Raw genomic sequence first — 8,228 nt, forward strand, 5'->3', positions numbered from 1 at the left:
AACTACTCAACCATTCCCCGTTCCAAACTTACTTCCCCACATCCCGTCTAATCTTCACTCTGCCACTCAAGTTATCATGGTCATCCTCAAGTGTATTTATACCATTCCTATCACCTCTCCACCTACCACAAAGCCCAAACTCCTTGCAAGATACTCAAGGCCCACTAAATTCTTATCCCAACTTACCTTTCCAGCCTTTATCTCCCAAAATATACCTCCACACTCAGTCTCTCATTATACTTCCATGAAGCTTTTTGTGAGCCAATCACTCAGAATTCCTCATTCATTCCTCAGTAGTCTAATTATATACTGCGTTTATGGATAATGATTGGGTCTTATATCTGCCCTCTCCACTAGATCCAAAAGGAAGAATCTGTTAACAAATAAATGAATAAATAATTGTAGCAGGCTGGGTGCAGTGGCTCACGCCTGTAATCCCAATACTTTGGGAGGCCAAGGCAGGTGGATTACCTGAGGTCAGGAGTTCAAGACAAGCCTGGCCAACATGGTGAAACTCCGTCTCTACTAAAAACACAAAAATTAACGGTGGGGCGCCTGTAATCCCAGCTACTCAGGAGGCTTAAGCAGGAGAATAGCTTGAACCCGGGAGGCAGAGGTTGTAGTGAGCCAAGATCACACCATTGCACTCCAGCCTGGGCAACAAGAATGAAACCCTGTCTCAAAATAAATTAATAAATAAATGCAGTAAATGTCTATAATTTTATGTTGCCTTGGCATCCATTTGGAACATAGCTTTAATTTTCTAAGGCCAGAGGCATGTCAAACCCTTGACAGTTTCAGTTCTCTACCTCCTTCCAGTTCCTCAATGTGATTGATTCAGAAATCTGCCTTAGACAATGCCTCCTGGTGACCACTCCACTATGGGACAGCTACCTACAACCTACTTTAATCACCCCACCGACCTGCACACCCAGCATGGACTGTGCAGATATACCACAGTGATCGCCCCTCAGTCACTGTGTGACTCCACAGAACTCACGCCTGCTTATTGTAAACCCACCAATTAGAACTCTCCATGAGAAATCTGCCTGGCTTAACACTCTGGATCACAAAAAAGGCTTTGGTGCACAGGTCTCCTCTCTTGATCTCTCTCTCCTCGCTCCCACCCACCTGCTGGTTGAACTCCCTGCTGCCTCCAGGCTTCCCATCCGCCCTCATGGGCACTCATTTCTCCAGTGGATCTGTCAGGGAAGGCTTCTGTTATTTCGTGTGTTTTGTTGCGTTGCCTGTGTCTGCGTGTCACTTGACCAACACTCCTGAAGCCAATTTCTGTCTTGGTCAGGTCTCTCTTAGGGAGTGACTATCTTAGGCCAGGAGCAGTGGCTCATGTCTGTAATCCCAGCACTTTGAGAGGCTGAGGTGGGTGGATCACTTGAGGTCAGGAGTTCAAGACCAGCCTGACCAACATGGAGAAATCCCATCTCTACTAAAAATACAAAATTAGCCGGGCGTGGTGGCACATGCCTGTAATCCCAGTTACTTGGGATGCTGAGGCAGGAGAACTGCCTGAACCCCAGAGGCGGAGGTTGCGGTGAGCCGAGATCGCACCATCGCACTCCAGCCTGGGCAACAAGAGTGAAACTCCATCTCAAAAAATAAAAATAAAAATACAAAAATTAGCTGGACATGGTGGTATATGGCTGTAATTCCAGCTCCTCAGGAGGCTGAGGCAGGAGAATCACTTGAACCCGGGAGGTGGAGGTTGCAGTGAGCCGAGATCACACCATTGGACTCCAACCTGGGGTGACAGAGCAAGGCTCTGTTTCAAAAAAAAAAAGAGAGAGAGAGAGTGGCTATCTCAGGCTGGGTGCAGTGGCTCACGCCTGTAATCCCAACACTTTGGGAGGCTGAGACGGGTGGATCATTTGAGGTCAGGAGTTCGAGACCAGCCTGGACAATATGGTGAAACACCATCTCTACTAAAAATACAAAAATTAGCTGGGTGTGATGGCATGCACCTGTAGTCCCAGCTACTCAGGAGGCTGAGGCACGAGAATCGCTTGAACCCAGGAGGACGAGTTTGCAGTGAGTTGAGACCATGACACTGCACTCCAGCCTGGGTGACAGTGAGACTCTGTCTTAAAAAAAAAAAAAAAGTGGCTATCTGGGTGGGAATAACCTGGACACAGGTCAGATGAGCCACAGGGCATCTGCCAGTTTAAACAAGTTTACTGTGGGAGAGACAGCTAGGCATGAGTCAGACACAGGCATTAGGCTGTCCAGCAGGATAAAGAAGTACTCCACGAAAGGCACAATGTAAAAGTCCACGACCAAAGCCCTTGGATTCCAGGCAGGGCAGAGCTAGATCTCTCCGGAGAGAGACCTCAAGACCAAATTAAAAGCAAATACAACAATACTACCACTGATAATTGAAACCACCTTCACAAAATTATGAGAGTAAGAAAATCCTGCCGTAGTTGACTCCATCTTGCTTCTGACGTCCAACCTGTCCTTGCTCACTCCTGGGTGCAGACCAAGCTAACTTTGGGAGGAATCTAGTTTAGGAGTTAATTTGAAAGCAAGGATGATAACCATCCCTCCCTAAAACTAATCCCTCTTGCTCAGAGACCTAAAGCCACCTTTGTAAACTTCATGCGGCCAGGTGCAGTGAGTGGCTTACACCTGTAATCCCAACACTTTGGGAGGCTGATCGCTTGAGCTCAGGACTTGAGACCAGCCTGGGCAACATAGTGAGACCTCATCTCTCAAACTCCTGATCTCAAGCAATCCGCCCACCTCAGCTTCCCAGAGTGCTAGGATTACAGATGTGAGCCACTGCACCCAGCAAAAAGACCTCATCCCTAAAAAAAAAAAAAAAAAAAGCCATAGGAATAGGGTTATGGGAGGCACCAGAACTCTGCTTAAAATGTAGCATAGTTTCTATAATCCCTAACCGCTCAGGAGTCATATGATCAGAGGTCACAAGGTTTGTGACTTTCCTAATTGTTCCCATAGAATGTATAGACATCACTATTGTAGAACCTAAGACTGGGAGGTTTTTTGAGATTTTTTTCAGACTGAGCTCCCTGGACAAGGTCTTACATGGTCTAACTCTCAATTTCCTCTAGGGTCTCAGGCCCTGCCACTTTCCCCTTCATTCATTCCACTCCAAACACACTGGCCTCTGTGCCATTCCTCAAACATGCCAGGCATATTCTGACCTCCCAGAGCTTTTGCACTTGCTGTTCCCTGTCTAGAACAGAGGATGACAAATATTTTTCTATAAAGAGCCATATAAGAATAATTTTGGGGCCAGGCACAGTGGCTCATGCCTGTAATCCCAGCACTTTGGGAGGTCAAGGCGGGTGGATCACTTGAGGTTAGGAGTTTGAGACCAGCCTGGCCAATGCGGTGAAGCCCTGTCTCTACTAAAAATACAAAAATTAGCCAAGCATGGTGGCATGTGCCTGTAGTCCCAGCTACTCCAGAGGCTGAGGCAGGAGAATCACTTAAACCCAGGAGGCAGAGGTTGCGGTGAGCCGAGATCATGCCACTGCACTCCAGCCTGGGCAACAGGGCAAGACTCTGTCTCAAAAAAAAAAAAAGAGTCATTTTTGCCTTTGCATTTTTTTTTTCGAGACAGAGTTTCGCTCTTGTTGCCCAGGCTGGAGTGGTGCAATACCCAGTGAGGCCTGAGGCCTGTGCAGAGCAAGGAACAATGCAGGTCCCCAGGTGAAAACCACATACCCTGGGCTGACAATTCACCACCAACACCCCATCCCACCCCAACACCACCTTCCAGCCCCTGCCTCCCCTGAACCCCCTCTTCCTGTTACACCAACCTCCACACCTGTCCCCTGCATGCAAGGAGGCCACCCCTACCCTTGAGACCACCTCTGGGTGGGAAGTGACAGCGAAGCAGACACAACGCTCAAAACCCTGTTTTTGTGCAAATGGCCTCAGTAATAAAAGAGATGGAAATTGAAATACATAAAATAGATGATACAGGAGCCAAATGGCATCTAAATAGACTGGAGCTTGAGTTTTCCATAAGGTGTCCCTGAGTCTTTAACATGCAAATGAGTTGCTTCCCTCGGGGTATTTTAAAAGACCCTGTCAGGTGTGAAATATGTCTGTCAATGAAAAACACCTTTCATTATTAAACCCTTTGTTAATGAATCACCTGCCCTGCTCTGCTTACTCGCCTTTTTGACTTTCACCTGAGTCACCTCTCCTAACAGTACATACCTTACAGGGGGTCTGAGGTCACCAAAACCCTTAAAACTAATCACTAGATAATAACACTAGCAATAACTAGCCTTTATATTAAAATAGAGCCCTTCACACTCAACTCATTTGATATTCCACACAATCCAGTGAGAAGAGACAAATACTATTACCATCCCCAGGTATAAATGAGGAAACCAAGGAGCAGAGAGGGCGAGTGATTTGTGCCAGGTGGCTCAGCTAGTAAAATGGCTAAGAGCTTAAGCAGAGCCTTCCCACTCATTCCAAGTATTCAGCCCTTCTCTTTATGACAGGTAACCTCTTTGATAGGAACACCTGGACCCCTGTTCACTAACGTTATTACTGCTGTTCTCAAGGCAATGCAATTGTTGCTGTGGGCAGAGACCATGATTTCTGACCCAGTGCCAGGCATGTAGGAGGTACTGTTTGGAGCCCCCAAAATCAAGATCAACCGATGCCTACCACTAGAAACAAGCCATTTCAGTCTATCAAATGTTTAGGAGAGCTGCAAAGCTGACATGGCTATTTTATTGTCAAATCAATGACAACAATGGAATCCATCTCGCTGGACCACAGGAAACACTCCAGTGGGTTATGAAATGAAGCAACAGGAGAGCCCGGGACGTACAAATGGGAAGTTGATGGTCACACGAAATGTTCATCCCCTCGACAGAACTAAATGGGAAACCAAGCACTTACTGTTCATTGGAGTCAATGAGTGGCTAGGCCTTTTCAGTTTCCATCCATTGGCAGCCCTCTCCCTATGCTACATTTCAGGACTAAAGGGCTGGAATCACCTCTCCCTGTTTGGTGCACAAATGAGAATTACCACAGAGAAAAGGCACTTAGGTCTCTAGTTCCATGAAAAGTGACCATGGCCTCCTTCCATTTCCTAGAGAGACATTAGACCAAGGAGTATTATTTCTTCTAGTCTGCCCCCAAACTAAAAAAAGACCCAAAAATACCCTTGGAGAGAGTGATCGGGTCTTCAGAAGAACCTGGTCCCTGATATGGATAGAAAGCACACAAAGTGGATGATGCCATCATGCCTCAAGTCTGGAAAGACGCCAAAGACACCAAGTCAATAGCAAGGGACTATGTGAAGTTGGCCTGAGCAGGTTTATAGTCTGCTCTCCCTAAGATAGTAATGTAGTCCAGTGCAGGAAACAAATTTTAATCAAACTCCCTTTCCTAGTATTTGATGCCCAAGCACTCAAGGTCCTTAAATCAATGTTGATTAAATAAAGGAATCCTGGGAGGCTGAGACAGGAGAATTGCTTGAACGCGGGAGGCGGAGGTTGCAGTGAGCCAAGATCATGCCGCTACACTCCAGCCTGGGTGACAGAGCAAGACTCCGTCTCAAAAAATAAAAATAAAATAAAATAAAGGAATCCCTGACTGATGCCAAGGTCCCAGAGTAGACAACGAAAATAAGTCTCACCCAGGCAAGGAATAGAATTTCTCCACTCAGTCCATCCTAGGGAAGGCAGACTGAGGGAGAACAGAGCAAAGCCAGATGCAAAGAGCAAGCAGTAGGTAAGAGAAGAGAGCGAGCTTCCAACAGGAGAGCTACAGTGCCAAGCACTTATTAGCTCATGCAACTCACACAACTAGATTCCAAGATGCATGCTATTAGAGTTTCAATCTATGGATAAGGAAGTGGTGTTTTAGAAAAGGTAGAAAACTTGGCCAAGGAGCTGGTAAGTGATGGAGCCACAACTTGAATCCTGTATGACTATTCCCACCAAGAGAGCAAAAAGTACACAAGAACAAGCAGCTTGCTGGGCCCTGAAATAGGCCACTGGAGTCCCTGCAACATGGAAACCTTAACCCAGGAGGCGTATTTAGTGAGCTACCCTGGTAAAGAAATGGATGGCTGACCCAACTAATTTTTTTTTTTTTGAGACGGAGTCTTGCTCAGTCGCCCAGGCTGGAATGCAGTGATGCGATCTCGGCTCACTGCAGCCTCTGTCTCCCGGGTTCAAGCTATTCTCCTCCTCGGCCTCCCAAATAGCTGGGACTACAGGCACACACCACTATGCCCAGCTAATTTTTTTGTATTTTTGGTAGAGATGAGGTTTCACCATGTTGGCCAGGCTGGTACTGAACTCCTGACCTCAAGTGATTCGCCCACCTCAGCCTCCCAAAGTGCTGGGATTACAGGTGTGAGCCACCACGTCCGGCACCAGGCCCGGCCCCAGCTAATATTCTTATAGGTCCTTTATCTGACAAGAAAATGACTGCATATCAGAAAGTAAGAATATGTACACTCTCCTAGTACAGATCAAATCGCACATCCCTGAGGCCGGTTGAGAAATGGCCAAGCAAAGAATGACCCAATAAGGTAGAATATGATGTAACCAGGAAAAATGACAAGTATAGACTACATTCAAATCTGTACATAAATTAATATGGAGGGAATTAACAGTGTAAAAGTAATATGCACATATTTACAATCACCAAAAAAGTAAAACTGGCAAATACAGAAAGACCCATAATCAGGTGTGAAGAGATAGTGCTTTAAGTTCACAGGATTTTTTTCCTATAAACCAGTGGTACTCAACATATGGTCCCCAGACCAACAGCAACTGCATCACTTAGGTACATGCTAGAAACACCAATTCTTGGTCCTCATACCAGACTTACAGAATCAGAAACTTTGGGGATGGGGTCCTGTATTGTGTGTTGTTACAAGCTCTCCAGGTGACTCTGGTGCATGCTAAAGTTTGAGAACCACTGTAGTAAGAAAATTATTTTATTTATTTTCCTTTTTTTTTTTAAAAAACAGACAGGGGTCTCGCTATATTGCCAAGCCTAGTGTTGAACTCCTGGCCTCAAGCAATCCTCCCATCTTGGCCTCCCAAAGTGCTGGGATTACAGGCATCAGCCACCACACCCAGCCTCAATTATTAAATAAAACAGAAGAAGCCACAGATAAAGTCTAATTCACTTCAACCCTGCAAATATTTCTTGAGCACCCACTAAGTGCCAAGTATCATGGAGATAGTTAATAAATACTTGTTGAATGACTTTCTTGTTAGGAAAAAGTAAAAGCCACTTAACCCTGGGAGAGGGCTGCTCTAGGTGTCCTATCTAAAGGTTGCTCTCCACACACACTGGCTGCTGTTAGCACATATCTACTGTGTGATCCGGAAGCCCAGGGCCCTGCAAGATGCTGGAGATAAGCAGCGGTCTGGGGCACGTCGCAAGGAGGGGTGGAGGGCCAGGATAAGTGCATTGCCGCCTGCTCTTCCCCAGACCACCCTCCAGCTCCAGCTGCCTCTGCCTCGGAACTCACAGGGCCACCAGGGGGTGAAGGCGTCTGGGTGAGCCACCTCCTGCCCTCCTCCAGCTCTGCCCACTCGGATGCCTGCAAGACTGAAGTGGACAGGCCACATGAAAGCCCACTGGTGTGCCAAGCTGGAGAAGTCACTGCAGGGGGGCGGGGCAGTGCGAGTCACGTGGCCGCGCGCCGGGCCCAGGTGACAAGGTCATGAGGCTGTCCCTCCCGGCGCCCAGGGCGGCTGCACAGCCGGAGCAGAGGCCCGTTCCCGGCGTGTCCACACCGGTTCCCTCGCGCTCCACTCGCGGTGCTGCCCTGCCAGCCTGATAGGCCCGAGCTTTGCCCCGGCCTCTGGCGAGCTGCCCCTACTCACCCCGAGGGAAGCAGAGCCGCGGCGCCCGGCTTCCCGCCGCAACCCGGTAGCTGGGAATTAGCTGGGAACCGTGCCGGGACAGCCACCTGACTGCGCTTGGTGAAGCCGAGGCGCGCGCGGCCTGCCGGGACTTGTAGTTCCTGGTTCCCCACGCCGCGATCCCGCGGCAGCACTGTGGAGGCAGCCCAGGGGTCTCGGGCCCTTACTCCATCAGGTGGCCTTGTTGCTTTGCCAGGGCGACGGACTTGGAATCTTACTGAAATATTTTCTTCAAGACATTCTAACTAGGTCCTAGGTTCGTGTTTAATAACTGATGGAGTGGATTTGTAGATTTTTTTTTTTTTTTTTGAGACCAAGTCTCAC

The 8,228-nt window shown here is 47.8% G+C and overlaps 1 protein-coding gene across 2 annotated transcripts in view; it reads right to left on the reverse strand.

The window, feature by feature from the left end:
- Positions 1 to 7,997, reverse strand: part of ADCK1 (aarF domain containing kinase 1) — a 129,983-nt gene extending 121,986 nt beyond the window's left edge. The window contains exon 1 of one of the 2 annotated variants that reach the window (XM_009212045.3): positions 7,866 to 7,997. The gene's annotated coding sequence lies outside the window, so the exon portion shown is untranslated. Of the gene's footprint in view, positions 1 to 7,507; positions 7,789 to 7,865 lie in introns of those variants that run through there. The other variant, XM_009212046.4, reaches the window with a different exon arrangement.
- Positions 7,998 to 8,228: the final 231 nt, after the last annotated feature.

Source organism: Papio anubis, chromosome 7 (assembly GCF_008728515.1).
Source record: "Papio anubis isolate 15944 chromosome 7, Panubis1.0, whole genome shotgun sequence".
Taxonomy (NCBI): Eukaryota; Metazoa; Chordata; class Mammalia; order Primates; family Cercopithecidae; genus Papio; species Papio anubis.